Genomic DNA, 19,939 nt, shown 5'->3' on the forward strand with positions numbered 1-19,939 from the left:
AATTTCTCCTCTCTCTCACTCTGTTGCTTAGCATAATCTGCAGGCAATGGAATTTGCATTCTTTTAAAGAAGGCAATTACAAATACCATTACTTGTTTTTAGAAAAAATCTTAAGATAGACATTTATCCAGAGGCAACCTGTCTGAATGAAAATGTAGTTCTAGGGTTTGCCAACGCAGAAGACTTCAGTGTCTACCTTTAATGCTTATTAACATTAATGGTGATCATTTAAAGGTGTGCGTTTTATATTTAGATTTATAAGTGGTGTTGATCTTAAGCAGAGTAGGCAGAGAAATCCTCCACTTTTTCTGTGCTCTCATTCAGGATGTCCCTAGGCATGTTACATGGGAAATGAGAATATGGGAATAACTACTCTCATACTTTCTTGGGCTTCAATGAAAACATTTGTTACCAGTTAGCCATAAATTAAAATTATTTCAGAGTAGGAAATGTAACTTTAACTTAGAACATGGCTGTCAGATGAAACGTTTTACACATGTATTACTGTGGTAGACATTCCTTGCATTTATTAAAAGCCTCTCCTTTATGAAGTTGGTGAAGTGTGACTACTCTGACCTCCAAATACTGGGTGTATTTGAAAGTAGGTTTAAAAGTGACACTTTTCTTTAATGCCCATTGATTCCTTCCTTCCTTCCTTCCTTCCTTCCTTCCTTCCTTCCTTCCTTCCTCCCTCCCTCCCTCCCTCCCTCCCTCCCTCCCTCCCTCCCTCTCTCCTTTATTAAACACGTAAATAATAAAATATTTTACATTTATTTAAAAATTCTAAAATGATTGTATTTTAAAAGTAAAAACAATTTTTGGTTAGGATTTGAGCTTATTCCATTTTTCTTCTAATTTTCCAAATTAAATGTAAAATGAGAGCATCGCAGGTAGGAGGAGGTAGGGGAGAAACCAAATAATTTTCAAGTCATATTTGAAGAGCAGGTATGTTCTCTCACGATTTACAGTGCAGGTGCATTTTAATTTAACTACTTTAAATGATGATAAAAATTCTTCAAGTAGAACAAAGCAAAGTTTTAGAAGTGACTTGTAAACAGCCATTCTTAATTTTTTCCTGTTTTCTCTCCACTCATGTGACTTGCATGAATTTCTGAAGCAGTCCCTTCAAATGACACTGCTCCAAACATGTGAATTGCATTCATCAACAAAATCCAGCCTTTTCCTTTGTAGGACAATGTGGGGTCACGGGGCAAGGGGTCTTTTCTTTGTCTAGCCTGGTGCCAAAGCAAAGACTAGTCCTCCCTGCGTTTGGACCCAGTGACATGTTTCCATTTGTCATTGAACACTAGGGGGAGGAACTGCAGCCTCTGAGGTACCCCCTTTGGTCCTCACCCTCTACCAAAGGATTTGCTGCTTCAGCCTCTTCAGTGCCCCAGGTATTTGATGCAAAGATTATGCACTTATGCTGCCAGTTATCAGGGTTGTGTGGGTGTCTTTAGAGGGGTCTCCCCTTAGCTTAGCATCAGGTCTCAATGACAGAATCTAAATAACACAGGTTACTCATCACGAGTTAAAGATTTTTTCCCTTTTCACATTGATGCTTCTGATATACTTTTATACGTTAGCTGATTGTATGTGCGTACTTTGTGGCTGCCAAGATGCAGCTGGAAAGTGTGTGGGGGTTGTCTGCTTCCTCTGAGGCTGCTACAGGTGGTCAGGTGGGGGCGGCCGTGATAAAGGTACAGCACCCACTTCCGCCAGCTTGTCTTGTGTGCCCTGTAACCCACTGCATGAACCTGAGTGGCACTTCAACCGGATTTTCTTGTTGGCACTTTTATCTTTCACTGCTTCTGACTTGCCTGTTGAGGTTTATGACTAAGGTTGTGATTAAAAATTCCCTTTTTAGGTATGAAAAATCTTTTCAATTACTTTGTGTTCCTTTTTTTGTTTGGTTTTTGTTGTTTGCATGTGGACTTTCTGGGTTTTGTAAAAATGAATCTTAAAAAAATCTTAATATTATGTAAGAGTTAGATAAAGGTTAAGTAGCTAATATATTCCCTCATTAGGGCAATAGAATCAACGTATGTTCTTGGAAGATTAAGTGTGTTAAAATGCATTTTATGATGAAAGCACTTTCAGTTATTTAGAATAGGCATGGAAAAGCCCATTTCAGAATATTGTCATAAAATCATTAGACTTGGAAAGGTTTTCGTTTATTCAGTCCATATCCCCCTGTCTGTTTAATCTTTGCATACTACTGTCCTTGGAGCACGGAGAAACGTGAGCTACCCTTGGAGGTTTATAGTCCCACTGGAAGGGAACCAATGTTTATGCCTGATTATATGATAGGAGCGTTACATGTTCTTATTCCATCTTTGAGGAAACCTTATAAATAAGATAATAACTTTTTCAGAGAAAGAAGCTGGGGTTCTGATACATTACTCACTTAGGGGCACCCAGAGGAAACAGCAAGACCTCCGGCTTCATCACCAGTAATTTCCAGCATGTGAGCTGCCCTCCACACTCTGTAATTTAAAAAACAACTTGATTTGGGGACATCTAGTAAATATTCTAGAAGTTCAGAAGCAAAAAAGCTAGGCTGCAGCTGAAGTACTCAGATTTACCACTGGCTGACTGGGAAATCAGACCTGAGCCTTGACAATGGGTAGAATCTGTATAGAGGAGCCGAGAGAAGAAGAGTTTCCGCACTGCATAAGCCCAATGAGGGAAGGTGTAATAACAAAGGAAAGGTGAGCACACAGGTTTAGGAGATGCTGTGTGGGCCGGTCCAGCTGGGAGCCATTACCACTCAACACTTAATGGAGTGCTTACTGTGCTAGGCACTTCTCTAAGTTCTTCACACCTTTTAACTCTTCTTATCTTCACAGCAAGCCTTTGAAGGAGATGTTATTATCAAGTCCCCCCTGCCCCCCTGTTTTTTAGAAACAGAGTCTTGCTCTGTTGCCCAGGCTGGAGTGCAGTGGTGTGATCATAGCTCTTTGTGGCCTCGAACTCATGGGCTCAAGTGATCCTTTTGCCTTAGCCTCCTGAGTAGCCAGGACTACAGGTGTGTGCCACCATGCCTGGCTAATTTTTTTTCCCATAGGAACAGGATCTCGTTATGTTACCCAGGCTGGTTTTGAACACCTGGCCTCAAGCGCTCCTTCGCCTTAGCCTCCTATAGTGCTGGGATTAGAGGTGTGAGCCACTGCACCTGACCTTCATTGAGGGATGAGGAGACTGAGGCACATAGCAGTTAAGTTGCGGAACTGTGATTCAAAGCATGGCCACCAGGATCCAGAGCCTGAGTTCTTAGCTACTCTGCTGTCTTGTTTTCTCTCTATCAGGCAATGCAGGCTGCTTGTTAGAGGGGACGGTAAGGATTCTCGAATTGCTGGGGATAGCAAGAGGAAGATGCAAATGGCAGGGGTAGTGATTGAAAGATCAAAATGGCAGCAGCACAGCACGCTGGCCAATTTGACAAGAGGAAACATTAGGAAAGAAGAGGAGTTTTTTCTCAGCTAAGCAGGATCTGGTCAGTGTAAGTGGGTAGCAAGAGAGAGAAGTGAGATGTAACGAATCTATAGGCCTTGATGAATGACTGGAATTGAAGGAGAGACATTGAGCAAAAATGAATCTAAGATTTGGAGCTTGGTTGACTGGGACTATTGCAGAAATCAATTAGGTCAGTAGACAAGCACATTTTTCCACAGTTAGTAGTGTTGCAGCAAGAAATGAAGGCTTTTGAATGAGCATATGCAGTAGAGATACCATATACAGGAAAGATGGCTCACTGGAGAGTTGAGAATAAAGGAGAGGAGTTCAGGGGAGGGAATGGAGATGATTGGGGGCTATCTGCAAGGAGAGAATTGATGCGCTGGGAATAGATGATTTCTGAGAGAGAAAGAGAGAAAAACCCAGGGCCTTAAAAAGTGTCCTTGGTTGAGAAGCAGAAGGAGAAAGAGGAGCAGGAAACCATAAAAGAAGCAGGAGAGAGAGGAGAATAAAAAGAGAAAAAAAGAAAACTACTGAACAGTGTCAGATACTACAAAGAAGTCAAGGAGAACAAGAGTGAAAGGGGGACATAAGATTTGACAAGGAAGAAGGCCATTTGTACCCTGCACAGTAAGTCTTGGTGGCATGGGGAGGTGAAATCTAGTTGCATTAAGGACTGTGGTGTTGCTGAATTCTTCCTCAGGGGAAAGTCCCTGGACCTTTTCTAAGCACTAAATTTGCAGGTAGTTGAATGTCAAGCTGAGAAGGAACTTGGTTAACAGCACTTGGTTGCATAATACTATGTTTTCTTACAGTGACCTAACTGTTCTATCGTGTTTTGTCTTTCAGCGCGTTCATTCACATAGCTCCCAGTTTTAACATTTCGCCACCTACTGAAGACATCATTTGGGGCCAAGCTGATGAGCCCTTGAAGCAGAGCAGGTGAGGCAAGGACCTCAGCTTGGTCTTTGTTTCATAAGTTTACACAGCTAGCTTACGTTCCCACCAGCAGTGTGAAAGTGTTCCCTTTTTATCACATCCACATCAGCATCTATTATTTTTTGTTTTTCAATTATGTCCATTCTTACAGGAATAAGATGGTATCTCATGTGCTTTTAATTTGCATTTCCCTAATAGAGATGTTGAGCATTTTTTCTTATGTTTGTTGGCTATTTGGATATCTTCTTTTGAGAATTGTCTGTTCATGTCCTTTGCCCAGTTTTTGATGGTTTTTTAGAGTTTATTAGCTTTTAATATAAACATGAGAAAAACCACATAAATTGTAGCATTCTTTTAAAAATAAAACTGCAATCAATACTTGAATATCCAAGCTCTGAACTCCATAAACAATGTTTTTTCTTTCTTTCTTTTCTTTTTTTGATGAGGTTGCTTTTATCTTTCTGATTTGAGTTTCTTGTAGATTCTGGATATTAGTCCTTTGTCGGGTGCATAGTTTGCAAATATTTTCTCCCAATCTGGGTTGTCTTTTTACTCTGTTGATTAATTCTTTTGCTATGCAGAAGCTTTTTAGTTTAATTAGGTCCCAACTATTTATTTTTGTTTTTGTTGCATTTGCTTTTGGGTTCTTAGTCATGAACTTTTTGCCTAAGCCAATATCTAGAAGAGTTTTTCCGATGTTCTAGAGTTTTTATGGTTTCAGGTCTTAAAGTCTTTGATTCATCTTGAGTTGATTTTTATATAAAGTGAGAGATGAAGATCCAGTTCATTCTTCTACATGTGGCTTGCCAATTATTCCAGCACTATTTATTGAATAGGGCATTTTTTCCCCCACTTTGTGTTTTTGTTTGCTTTGTCAAAGATCAGTTGGCTGTATTTGGCTTTATTTCTGGATTCTGTGTTCTGTTCCACTGGTCTATGCGCCTATTTTTATTACCAGCACCATGCCATTTTGGTAACTATAGCCTTGTAGTATAGTTGGAAATTGGGCAGTGTGATGCCTCCAGATTTGTTCTTTTTGCTTTTGTTCTTTTGGTTACATGGACTCTTTTTTGGTTCCTTATGAATTTTAGGATTGTTTTTTCTAGTTCTATGAAGAATGATAATAGTATTTTGATGGGAATTGCATTGAATCTATAGTTTGCTTTTGTCAGTATGATCATTTTCATAATATTGATTCTAATCCATGAGCATGAAATGTGTTTCCATTGTTTGTGCCATCAATTATTTCTTTCAGCAGTGTTTTGTAGTTTTCCCTGTAGAGATTTTCACCTCCCTGGTTAGGTATATTCCTAAGTATTTTATTTGTTTATTTAGCAAGTGTTGGAAAAGGGATTGAGTTCTTGATTTGATTCTCAGCATGGTCACTGTTGGTTTATAGCAGTGCTACTGATTTGTGTTCATTGATTTTGCCTCCTGAGATTTTACTGAATTCTAGGAGCTTTTTGAATGAGTCTTTAGAGTTTTTTAGGTAGTACAACCACTATGGAAAATAGTGTGGAAATTCCTTAAAGAATGAAAAGTAGAACTACCATTCTATCTAGCAATCCCACTATTATCTACCCAAAGGAAAAGAAGTCATTATATGAAAAAAACACTTGCACATGCATGTTTATAGCAGCACAATTCACAACTGCAAAAATATGGAACCAGCTTAAATGCCCATCAGCCAATGAGTGGATAAAGAAAATGTGGTATATATACATCGTGAAATACTGCTCAGTCATAAAAAGGAACAAAATAATGGCATTCACAGCAACCTGGATGGAATTGGAGACCATTATCCTAAGTGGAGTAACTCAGGAATGGAAAACCAAATATAGTGTGTCATAAGAATGATGTAATGGACTCTGGAGACTCAGAGGGAAGTTCCACTAAGGAACTTATCCATGTAACCAGAAACCACATGTTCCCCGAAAACTATCGAAATAAAAAAAAAAGTAATTAAAATTTTTAGAAAGTTCACACAGCTGCCCAGCGTGTGTCCCAATCACCAGGATCATCAGCTTATTCTGTGTGTTTCTAAATGTCTTATGAACACACTGATTGTTATAAGGAATCCAAACAATATAGCACTGCCACACTTGGGGCTGCTTTTTGTTTTAGGGTTCTTTTATTATGTAAAGTCCAACCGATATGAAAATAACCTAAATTTTCTCTGACTTCTCAGAAATTCTCAAAACATCAAAATGTGCCCTGTCTTTTGATGCTGGTTACCCCTTAGTGGGAATCCAGGATTTCCTTATTTCAGTGTCACAGCTGTGAGTTGTAAAGCATTTCATTCACCACAGTGCTAGTTACAGTTGGTTTTATTTAAGCTGCCAGATTTGGAAATGCACCTCACTATAGCATTAGTTTAAAAAATTTAGGCAGGGGAGAAGAAGCTTGTATGTACAAATGATGTTTTTTACTTTTGGACTGTAAGTATGTTTTTTGGTTCTTTATTCTTCCCAGCAGTTTTTCTGGGTAACTATAACTTGATGTATGAACTTTTAGAAAACTCAGAAGACTTAGGAGGATGTAAGCTCTCTCCCTTTCCTTCCCATCCCTCACCCCCAGCATAGAATGTTGGTAGGTGAAACGTTATTAAATAGAGTCTACGCAGAGTAGTTAGACCTTAGTCACACCCAACCCTGCCCCTTGTCTCTGTAACTGTTTTCTGTTGCTATTAGCATCTTCATTCAGAAGGATGAAAGGGGAGAAAAAAAATTAAAATGAAGTTAATTTTGTTCAGCAAAAGTTAAAGTGCCTTTGGCTGAACTCTGGGTAGTTGGTTTTGGAGTTGTATGGGGTTTCATTTGTTCTCCAGCTCTCTTAGTCTTCACTTGTAAATAGAAACGAGTTCATTTTTCCTGACAAGAACGAACTTAATTATTTACCTAGAATGGTTAGTAATCTGTTCTTATTACCAGAAAGCTTTCTTCTAATCTATTTAGTATCTTTTTTCATAAGAGTTTGAATATATTAGTATGTATTTTCAATAGAATCTAACCTTTCATTATTAAAGTTCCTAAATATATTACTATGTTTTATTATTATGAACATTGACTCTCATTGTTTAGAGTTTTGCTTCTCTAATTATCTTGGGTGAAGGACCAGTTTTGTTTTTAATTTCCAGTATGTCATGGATTGATAATTTTATAAAATATAATAAAAATGATTTACTAGAAAAATGAAATACTAGAAAAATGAAATTTAAAGAAACGAAAAACATAAGCCTGATTAAACATTTATTATTCTTATAGTCAACAGACATAAAATTACTCTGGCAAGCTGCTGTAAAAAACTCTAAAGGCCTACTCTCAGTTTCTGTGCTTATTCTGGGACTGGGGCTGGTCTGCAGAGCCCAGTTTGAGTTGCACCATTGGACAGAATATATACAATTTAGAAGACCAAAGTTCAGTATATACTAATTTCAGAATGTATCCTCAAAGCGGGTTTTTGGGGACTGTCCCCTTCATATTTCTTGCACATATAAAAGGCAAGTGCAGTTCGGGTACAGTGGTTCGTGCCTGTAATCCCAGCATTTTGGGAGGCCAAGGCAGGCAGATCACTTGAGATCAGGAGTTTGAGGCAAATTTGGCCAACATGGTGAAACCTCCTCTCTACTAAAAATACAAAAAATAGCCGGCCATGGTGGTGTGCACCTGTAATCCCAGTTACTCAGGAGGCTGAGGCATGAGAATTGCTTGAACCCAGGAGGCAGAGGTTACAGTGAGCTGAGATCATGGCACATGCACTCTAGCCTGGGCAACAGAGCAAGACCTTGTCTCAAAAAAAAAAAAAAAAAAAAAAAAAGTGCAGAAAAAAATCCTGTTTATTTAAACTTTTTCTACTTATAAAAAAATTATAGGACAGTGCATAAAATAATATTTAGGTGAATGTAGAAAAAGTTGATTGTCTTTCTCCCACTCCTCTGGTTGTTTCTTTTCCTTTCTCTATACATCATATACATACATACGAACATATACCTTTATATGGAGAGGGGACATTTTTTTCTTCTATGAAAATGGCATCATAAACAATACTCTGCAACTTTTTTAGTTAATATTTTGTTACAACATTTATCTTTATCAAATATGAATCTAGTGGCTCTTTTTAACAGCTGCATAATATCCTATGGTATTGTCGTACCATAGTTTATTCAATTCCCCAGCTGATATACCTTCAAGTGCATTCTAGGCTTCTACCATTCCTAACAACGCTGCAGTTAAATTCTTGTACATATATTCTTATGTATCTACTTAGATATTTGAAGGACAGATTCCTAAAAACGGAGTCAACAACTCATACATGATGTCAGATGATACTCCAAAAAAGTTGCATAGATGGAGAGTCACACCTGCAAAATAGAGAATACCTGTTTGCCTCACCCCTGCCAGGTGTTAGGAATCTTTTTAAGTGTTCTCTCTCTGCAGTGTAAAGTGATCACTAGCTGTGTTAATTTGAGTTCCCCTGATTGCCCGCGAGAGTGTGCTTCTTTTCATATGTTTAAGGGCCTGCTGGATCTTTCTGTTCAATTTGGGGGCAACAAAACTTGACAGATTTTATTAGGTCTTTTATGTACCAGGTTTTCTGTCTGTGGTACACTTAGTGATTGGGGTTTATATTATTTGTTAGTTTTAATAGGGTAGAGGACATGGGAAAAGAACAAAGATACAGTGTTGAGGGTTTTTTATTTGGTGGGGGGGGAGATGTCTTAGTTCTAATTTTCTTTGTGTAACATTTTCTTCAAGATCAGCTTACAGGAAATCCGTCCCTATTTGTGTGTAATGTAAAAAGGGCACAGGGTGGGGCATCTTTATAGCTTGGCATACTGTATATTGTTATTCAGGACTGCTCAAAGACTATGCATTGGCATGTGTACTTTTAAAAAATTGAGGTAAGTTCATATAAAATTTACTCTCTTCAAGTGTGCAGTTCAGTGGCATATAGTACATTCACAGTGCTGTGCAACTGGGACCTCTATCCAGTTCTGAAACATTTTCCTCACCCCAAAGGAAACTCCGTCCCCATTAAGCAGTCACTCCTCATTCCCTTCATCCCTCAACCCCTGGAAACCACTCATCTGCTTCCTGCGTCTACGGTTTCACCTTTTCTGGATATTTCATATAAATTGAGTCATGCAGTATGTAACTTTTTATGTCTGGCTTTTTTCATTTAGCATAACATTTTTGAGGTTCGTTTGTATCGTTGTGTGTATCAGTACTTCATTCCTTATTGTGACTGGATAAAATTTCATTGTATACTACAATATACAATAATTTATTTATCCATTTACCAGTTGATAGATATTAGGGTTGTTTCCACCTTTTGGCTGCTGTGAACAATTGCCCATATACACCTAGATGCCAAGTTAAGTCATACAGAGAGAGGGATGAGGGAAGAAGAAAGACAGCTGAGAAGAGCCTCCCAGGGAGCATCTTCTGTCTTCTAGAGCCTTCCTCTCTCTGTAGTTGGTCATCTACAGGCTCTTTAGGAGGCTGGGTTAGTCTTGGGGCCAGATTTGGGATCTGTTCCCATTGGCTTCAATATCTTCGTTAAACCAGAGATAGACCCTCCATATTGGATTTTAAATCCACACCCTCTGGTTTTAAAAAGGAATTTACATCCCACCCTCAGGGCACTAGGTCTGCTCTAGCCTCCCTGGGTGCAGTGGCCGGGAGGAACATTCATGGCTATTCCTCCATGGTTGTTGCCTCTACTCTGGGTTGGAGCTTGTGGAATGTGGTGACCAGAAGGAGGAATCGTGCCCACATAGTACTTGGCATATGACGGTATAGGCTCATTTCCCATCTCTGCAGGCTTAGTCCAGTTATGTACCTCCCAGTTTTCTCCTCTGTAAAATGGCATTACTAGTACTTACATAATAGGGTTGTAGAGACAGTTACATGGGATAATGTATAGAGAGCACTGTTACAGTACCATGTGGTAGTACTTGATAAATGTTCGTTTTTTCTCTTCTCAGTGCTTCTCTGTCCTCTCCTATCTGGTGCCCAGGACATTACATATTTCACAAGGTAGTAGTAAGTTTAAAATGAGGTGATAATGCAGATGAAGGCTCTTAGCACAATGCCTGCAATGTAAGTCAACACTCACAATAGATAGAAAGATACCTTATCTTGCAGTTAGGATTTCTCATTGGGAAAATGCTATGCAGTTGATTACAAGCTGTCTAAAGTGTTTTAAGTGGTAAAGATTGCACCTGGGTATATTGAGTTGTTCTGCCGCTTGGTGTTTATTACTATAGACACATCAGGCTAATTAAGACATCCATGTTCAGGATAGATGCACTAAGATCGTGATGTGTGAGTTGGGCATTTCCCATCATGTTAGCACAAATACATTAAAGAAAGTTACTTTTATATCAAAGTATTTGCATCCCAAATAAAATACTTGTACAGCCTAAAATTCTCTTTCTTGTGGAAGCTGACAAGAGACTTCTGTCTTGCCCTCCAAAGTGGTTTAGTATCCTGTTTTGAGTACTATTTGGGTGCTGTTATTTAGAAATTCTGTTTTACAGCAAATGGGAAGTGATTTTATAAAAAAGGGAGAAGCAGCTGTCCTCCACCATGCTCTCTCTCAACTGTGTAACAAGCCTTTCTGAGTGTGAAGTGGATCCCCATAATGTGGGCCCCATGTGAGAACCTTTTACAAGGTTTTCTTGTTGTAATGGCTGATATAATTAAAGGAGAGAGTTCATGTTTTGTCTGAAATGGAGCATGCCTTGAGTTACAATGTTTTGTTTTTCTCACCAAATATATCCTGACTGTAATAGCAAACAGCTTGTATAAGATTTTTATATAAACATTTGAAAAAGCATTCTTGTCTTCACTGAAATTTTGAAAGCCTTTTAAGAATATTTGTAGCACTTATGTTTTTAAATGTCTAACAGGCAGTTGTTTATTTGGTAAATTCATTCCATGAGGGTGCTTTGAATCTACCTCCAACCTCTCATGGGTCTCCCAGACTTCCCAGGAACCACTGCTTGACAGCTGGAGAGACAGCAGGTGAACCAGGGTCTCACGGGGAGGGCAAGACCAGGAAACCCCAAAGGGACAGCTTTCTGGAGAGAAATGCCTGGCTGTGCATGCCTCTTCACCTCCATCCCAGACGCACACTTCCAGGATGTGCAAATTGAGTCAGCATCATGTCTGTAGAGGACAACAACTTGTCTTTTGTTAGTCTTGACATTTCTTTAGCACTAGGCCTCTCAAGTTTTAGATGTGGGATGCTCAAGAAATGCATTTACAATTTGAAAACCTGGTGCTCATTAAGTAATTCTTTTAAAACTTTTTTCTTTTCCTTTTGAAAAATTCAAACCTAGAGAGGAGAGGAAAGAATCATATGAAGAACATTTATATACTCTTTGTTTATATTTGCCGGTTATTAATATTTGTTATTTTGTCTCCAAATTTATAGTTTTATATGTGTGTTGGCAAGAGGGGTTCATTTCTTATAACTATTTAAAAGTAAGTTGCAGACTTACTTTCATGACATTTTTCCCGAAAGACTTCAGCATCATTTCTGAAGAATAAGAACATTTTCCTACGTAACCACAATCCTGTTATAAAGTAAGTCTTAATTGAAAACTTCAGACAGAGGACAAAAGAGTAAAAAAGGCAGAGATTGAACAAAGCTGTAATTGAACTTGGAAAGTATAAGGAGAAGAAATATAGGGAGATAATTAGAACTCCTGTTTGGTTCCTTAAAGGATAAATTATGTATGTACCAATAAATCACCCAATGAATGCAGATTTTCTTCAAATATTTACTTTGTCTAGTCCAAGGAGTTTCTCCTGGTGCTCTGAAGTCAGTGTTTTGGCCAGGGTTATAAGCTTTTCAGCCTGTAAATACATTTCTTCAGCATCATCAATCTAAAACCTGAGTGACCACATCCTACTTAGACTTGTGGTTAGGAGCAAATTTTCAAGGGATTTTGCTGGTGCCATTACATTGAGGACATGGGACCTTCAGTTATTGCAGTCAGAAATGTTTACTAATGGGCAGTTAGCATAAACATGGGAGTCCTTTCCTGACATTTCATTTAGGTTTGAGTAAAAGCTGGTGTGTTAGCACACTATTTTGAGAAATAATTTTACAGGCTTGGCAAAATGTTAAGCTTGATGTCATCACAGACTTTTGCAGATTTAGGCTTCAGGAGTCAGTGCAAGAAAAAATGCTACTCTTATAAGTCTGAAGAGCAGGAACAAAGTTAAGTGGGTGGCATGTAGACGCATCACTAATTTGTCTGTTTTAAAACAAAGATACACATTTTCTTGATACCTCTAGCTTATAGAACATTAAACAAATTAAAAGGTTTCTTTGGACCGTTTCCATGAAAGCCTCCTTCTTCGGTAGGATTTAATATTTTGCCAGAAGAATTATGTTTGGGGATTTATGTTTCAAATTTTTTTAAAAAGCTGTTTTCACTAAGTTTTGGGATGGGAACCATATTAAGCCGTCTCTCTGACTAAGCACATCAGGCATCATCATGTCAAGAATGAGAAACAGTGTGTTTCCTTTAACAGCGGTGTATGTCATAGAGATGTTTGACCCATGATTTTTCATGAAAAGGTCCGTTTTCAGTAAACTCTTGTGCTTACCTAGTGTCTTCAGTGTGATAACTGGCCTCCCACTGATCAGGGGTGAGGTGCATCACAGAGAGTTTGAAACTATATATTTTATCTTTCATTTCCTTGTTCTTTTTACTCTTTCAGCCTTCAGTAGCCATGGAGATTTTTTATTTTAAATGACAATTTTACATATCAAATTTACAAACTGTGACTTTAAAATAATTGTTGTACTCTTTTCTATGAGTAAATTTTAAAAAGCATTTAATGTAAAATGCATGTGTAGTTTCTCGTGTATCAAAGCCATGCTTTTCCTTAGCTCAGTGTAATCGTCTCCTGTTTCCAATTTGTGTTAGAAAGATCTGTGTGAAATGTGAACTCTAGTTTATATACTTACTAACAGTTAATGCATGTCCCTTGGGATAATAGCCCTTGAGCTATGTTTGTGGCTGTCTTACATAGACCATTTGAGTCTTTCTCCTTTAATGCCAAGTATCCACTTTTCACATGTGAATTGGAGATGTTACTGCCTGAACTTGGACACCAGTATGTGCATGTAATGTTGATTGGTGTCATCATGGTTTTTGGCTACTCTGTGATAATTTTGTTTTTCAGAGGCAAATTTTGTGAGGCCAAACTTAAGAGACTGGGTCTGTACATCATTCGTTCTTTCAGTCAGTAAACATTCATTTAGTGCCTAATCTGTGTCAGTGCTAGTCAAAAAGGAACGTGGCAGGGTTGCTGTCCTGGAATCATGTGCATGCATGGTACCCATGAACGGGTTCTGACAACACAACAGCCATTTGATGGGAAGGGGCTCCACAGATAGGTGAGTTGGTCTGTAAAAGCCATCGCTGTACAAATGAATCCCCAGCCAAACATTGAAAGAGTGCACAGTAGATTCCCCCAGTTAGGACAGGGTCATAGAGCATTTTAGGTTAAGGGCCCATACTATGCCATAGAAGCATGAAACATATGCCATATTGTGGTATGAATTTCAAAAAACTTCATATAATGAGAGTTTGGGAGGCTGGCCTTCGTCCTGTAGTCAGTGGGGAACAACTTCAGAAATCTTAATGCAGAGGTTTCATGATGAAATTTGTGCTTTAGAAATACTCTTTTGCAGCACTATGGAGGTACAGCTAAGTAGAAATGGAAAGAATGGAATCCAAGGCGAGAGGGTTGCTCTGCTCCTACAGAAGTTCATGGGGCAGTGGCAGTGGGGAGATAAGAAGATGATGGTGCTGAGAGCCAGTTAAGAAATATAATCCTCAGAACTTGGTAACTGACTGGTTATGGGTATTGAGAGAGAGAAACTTAGAGGTTTCTCGTTTGGGTGACTACATGAATGATCTCATCAGTATATAAGTGCTCAATTAGATCATGAGATTGAGGGGCAATAGTAATGTAGGCAACAGAGAACCAAGAGGACTAATGATATAAGCCCTAGGAAGTAGACTTTTAAGGAGGAGGCAAATAAAAAGAAGCTTTAGAAGGAATGATCTGAGGGTATGACGAAAACCTGAGGATAGGGTGTTCCATGAACCCAAAGCAGAAATCTGCAGAAGGAGTGGTCAACGAGAATGTTGAGTACTTCAGAGGGGTCAAGCAAGGGTTCCAGGATATGTCAACTGGTAGGTTCAGTAATCCTAGCAAGAGAAATTGGTGGGCAGTGTCAAATAAGAAATGGGATGGTTCTTTTATACTCCTCTTTTAAGGAGCTTAGTTATGAAGGGAAGGAGAGCAAGAGGGTCAAGGAACATTTTTTAAATACTCGTTTTCAAGGTTAAAATCTAAAGCAAGTTTACATGCTGGAGGATAGATATAATCCATTAGAGAGGAAGAAGGAGATAATTGATGGAATAATGTCTCTAAGCAGATCTGATGGCATATAAGCTAGAACACATGGCAAGATTAGCTTTGGGTTAGAGAAAGGACAACTCAGTTTTTAATAGATGGGAACAAAGGAGGAAAGGGTAGGTGTGGATATGGATAAACGGAGGAAGGAAAGGGAATGTAGGTCTTGCAGGTTGGAAGTTTGAGGGGTGTGATGCCCATAAAAATGAGTACTTAGATCTATAGCTGGAAGCATAGTTGACTGATGGCCCAACTACGGCCCCTCTGCTGCCACCTTTGCATTTATACTAAACTACGCATTGCCACTAGCTTCTCCCAGTCATGACCAAGCACAATAGGGGCTCCTATTACAGGCTTATCCCTGTGGGACATAGGACTTTTCCAGTGGGCCAAATTGGCTCAAGAACTCTTTCTGTTGGCCTGAGCAGACCTTTCTTGGAACTGTGTTAGAATCCAAGACTTCCTAGCCATTCCTTCTTCCTTTCTTCTTCATGTCCATAGGTGTGGTTTGAAGGACCTCCCACATTCTGTGGCGTCCTTTCTCAACATATCTTTTGTATTTCTAGTTCTATCTTGGTACCTGCTTCTGGGTAGACCCAAACTAACATAAATAATTTGGTCAAAATGTGTATATTATTAAGGTAATGCCAGCTGCTGTAAAAATAACTTCTCAGTTCAACAACGTGTACATCATTCAGACAGAAAATTAGTAAGAAATGTGGGACTTGAATTGCATTTTTGGCCAAATGGACCCAATAGACATGTACAGAATTTTCCATCCAACAGCAGCACAATGTAAATTTTTCTACAGTACACATGGAACATTCTCCAGGATAGACCATATATTAGGCCACAAAATTTAAGATTGAAGTTGTATCTAGTATCATTTCAGATATAACATCAAACCACAGTGGTGTAAACTAGACATCAGTGACAGGAGGAATCTTGAAAAATTCACAAATATCTGGAAAGTAAACAACATACTCCAGAACAACCAATGAGCCAAAGAAGAAATCAAAAGGGAAATTTAAAAAATACCTTGAGGGCCGGGCACGGTGGCTTGCGCCTGTAATCCCAGCACTTTGGGAGGCCGAGGTGGGCAGATCACGAGGTCAGGAGATCGAGACCATCCTGGCTAACATGGTGAAACCCCATCTCTACTAAAAATACAAAAACTTAGCCGGGCGTGGTGGCAGGTGCCTGTAGTCCCAGCTACTCGGGAAGCTGAGGCAGGAGAATGGCGTGAACCCGGAAGGCAGAGCTTGCAGTGAGCCGAAATCGTGCCACTGCACTCCAACCTGGGCGACAGAGCGAGACTCTATCTCAAAAAAAAAAAAAAAAAAAAAAAAAAAAAAAAAAATATATATATATATATATATATATATATATATATATATATATGCCTTGAGACAAATGACAATGGAAACACAATATACCAAAACCTGTGGGATGTAGGAGAAGCAGTTCTGAGAGGAAACTTGATAGCAATATATGCCTACATTAGAAAAGAAGAAAGATCTCAAATGAATAGTCTGACAGTACACCTCAAGGAACTAGAAAAAGAAGAACAAAACTAAGATCAGATTAGTAGAAGGAAAGAAATAAAAATCATAACAAACATAAATCAAATGAATAACAGAAAACCCACAGGAAGAATCAATAAACTAAGAGTCTTTTTTTTTTTTAAAGTAAAATTGGCAAACCCATAGATAGTCTAACAAAGAAAAAAGAAAACTCAAGTAAAACCAAAAATGAAATTGAAGAAATAACAACAGATACCTCAGGAATAAAAAGGATAATAAGTCACTATTATGAACAATTGTATGCCAACAAATTGGATGGCCTAGAGGAAGCAGATGAATTCCTAGAAAAATACAACGTACCAGGATTGACTCAGAAAGAAATAGAAAGCCTGTGACAGACCAATCACAAATAAATTGGAGAAGTAATGAAAAACCTCTCAACAAAGACAAGCCCAGGACCAGATAGCTTCATAGCTGGATTCTACCAAACATTCAAAGAATTGATACCAGTACTTCTTAAACTCTTCCAAAAAAATAGAACTAGAAAGAATACTTTCAAACACATTTTATACCAGGATCACCTTGATACTCAGCCAGCCAAAGACATCATAAGAAAAGAAAATTTAAACCCAATTTCTCTGATGAATGTTGGTGCAAACATCCCCAGTAAAATATTAGGAAACCAAATCCACCAACACATCAAAAAGATTACATGTCATGACTAAGTGGGATTTATCCCTGGCATATAAAGCTGGTTTAACATCTGCAGACCAATCAGTGTGATACATTGCATTAACAGAATGAAAGATAAAAATCACATGATAATCTTAATTGACACAGAAAAAGCATTTGACAAAGTCCAACATCCTTTCTTGAGAAAAATGCTCAATAGTGTATGTATAGAAGGAAAGCTTCTCAATGTAATAAAGGCCATTTATGAAAAACCCACAGCTAACATTATAATACATGGGGGAAAACTGAAAGTTTTTCCATGAAGGTCTAGTGTCAGGCAGGCATGGATGCCCACTTTCACCACTTCTGTTCAACATAGTACTGGAAGTACTAGCATTAGTAATTAAATAAGGAAAAGAAATTAAAGGCATTGAAATCAGGAAGGAAGAAGTAAAGTTATCTCTATTTGCAGATGGTGTGATCCTATATTGTAGGGGGGGAAAACCCCCTGCAGATTCCACACAAAAAAACTGTTAGAACAATGAATGAATTCAGTAAAGCTGTGGGATGCAAAATCAACAAACAAAATAAGCTGCATTTTTTTTCATACCAATTACAGTCTATTTGAAAAGAACATGAAGAAAATGGTCCCACTTAATAGCATCAAAAAGAACAAAATACCTAGGAATAAATTCAACCAAAAATGTGAAAGATGTGTACACTGAAAACTATAAAATGTTAAGGAAAGAAATTAAAGAAGACACAAAAATTGGAAAGATATCCTATGCTCATGGATCAGAAGAATTAATATTGTTAAAATGTCCATAGTACCCAAAGCAATATACAGATTCAGTGCAATCTCTATCAAAGTCCCGATGTAGAAAAAATGCCTCTTAAATTTGAACAGAACCATGAAAGACCCTGAATAGTCAGAACAATTATGAAAAAGCAAAACAAAGTTGGAGGTATTATACTTCCTAATTTAAAATTATATTACAAAGTTGCAGTAATACAGTATTGTGCAGACATAAAAACAGACACATAGACCGGTGGAACAGAATAGAGAGTCCAGAAATAAATCCACATATATATAGTCAACTAATTTTTGATGAGGGCACCAAGAAGACACAATGGGAAAAGAATAGTCTCATGTGTGGAGCCAACAGACACATGAAAAAATGCTTGTCATCACTGGCCATCAGAGAAATGCAAATCAAAACCACAATGAGATACCATCTCACACCAGTTAGAATGGCAATCATTAAAAAGTCAGGAAACAACAGGTGCTGGAGAGGATGTGGAGAAATAGGAACACTTTTACACTGTTGGTGGAATTGTAAACTAGTTCAACCATTATGGAAAACAGTATGGCGATTCCTCAAGGATCTAGAATTAGAAGTACTGTATGATCCAGCCATCCCATTACTGGGTATATACCCAAAGGATTATAAATCATGCTGCTATAAAAACACATGCACACATATGTTCATTGCGGCACTGTTCACAATAGCAAAGACTTGGAATCAACCCAAATGTCCATCAGTGACAGACTGGATTAAGAAATTGTGGGACATATACACCATGGAATACTATGCAGCCATAAAAAAGGATGAGTTTGTGTCCTTTGTAGGGACATGGATGCAGCTGGAAACCATCATTCTCGGCAAACTATCGCAAGAACAGAAAACCAAACACCGCATGTTCTCACTCATAGGTGGGAACTGAACAATGAGATCACTTGGACTCGGGAAGGGGAACATCACACACTGGGGCCTATTATGGGGAGGGGGGAGGGGGGAGAGATTGCATTCTGAGTTCTACCTGACGTAAATGACGAGTTGATGGGTGCTGACGAGTTGATGGGTGCAGCACACCAACATGGCACAAGTATACGTATGTAACAAACCTGCACGTGATGCACATGTACCCTAGAACTTAAAGTATAATAATAATAATAATAAAGAAAAGAAAAAAAAAAGTAGTCTCTTTGATGTGATGTTAAGAAAACTGGATTTCCATATGCAAAAGAATGGAATTGGACTGTTTTCTTATACCATACACAAAAATCAACTCAAAATTGATGAAAGACCGAAATTTAAAAGTACAAACTATAAAACTCCTAGACAGGAACATAGGGGAATAGCTCCTGGACATCGGCCTTGGTAGTCAGCTTTTGGATATCACAACAAGAGCTCAGGCTACAAAAGCAAAATTAAGTAAATGGGAGCTGGGCATGGTGGCTCACACCTGTAATCCCAGCACTTTTGGGAGGCCGAGGTGGGTGGATCACAAGGTCAGGAGATCGAGACCATCCTGGCCAACATGGTAAAACCCCGTCTCTACTAAAAATACAAAAATTAGCTGGGTGTGGTGGCACACACCTGTAATTCCAGCTATTCAGGAGGCTGAGACAAGAGAATCACTTGAACCCAGGAGGCAGAGATCATAGTGAGCTGAGATGGCGCCACTGCACTCTGGCCTGGAGGACAAAGTGAGACTTTATCTCAAAAAAAAATAAAGTAAAATAAAATAAATGGGACTACACCAAACTATAAAGTTTCTATACAGTAAAGAAACAATCAACAAAGTGAAATAGCAGCCTACAAATTGGGAAAAAATTCCAATCAGTATATCCCAATATCCCAATATACATCAGATATTGCAAACCATATATTTGGTAAGGAGTTAGTAGCGAAAATTTTTTCAGGAACTCATACAACTCAATAGCAAAGAACAAATGATTACCTGTTTTATAAAATGGGCATAAGGCCTGAATAGACATTTTTCTAAAGAAGACACAAAGATGGCCACAGGCATATGAAAAGGTACACAACATCATATCAGGGAAATGCAAATCAAAACCACTGTGATTACCCCCTCACAACTGTTAGGATGGCTCTT

At 38.5% G+C, this 19,939-nt stretch overlaps 1 protein-coding gene across 8 annotated transcripts in view; it reads left to right on the forward strand.

Moving 5' to 3' along the window:
- LOC105496587 (BTB domain and CNC homolog 2) overlaps positions 1-19,939 on the forward strand; it is a 368,815-nt gene that overhangs the window by 20,096 nt on the left and 328,780 nt on the right. The window contains exon 2 of one of the 8 annotated variants that reach the window (XM_071096719.1): positions 4,306-4,398. The exons of 5 other annotated variants lie outside the window; for them this stretch is intronic. The gene's annotated coding sequence lies outside the window, so the exon portion shown is untranslated. 2 more of the 8 variants (XM_071096721.1, XM_071096717.1) reach the window with 2 other exon arrangements.

This window comes from Macaca nemestrina, chromosome 5 (assembly GCF_043159975.1).
Source record: "Macaca nemestrina isolate mMacNem1 chromosome 5, mMacNem.hap1, whole genome shotgun sequence".
Taxonomy (NCBI): Eukaryota; Metazoa; Chordata; class Mammalia; order Primates; family Cercopithecidae; genus Macaca; species Macaca nemestrina.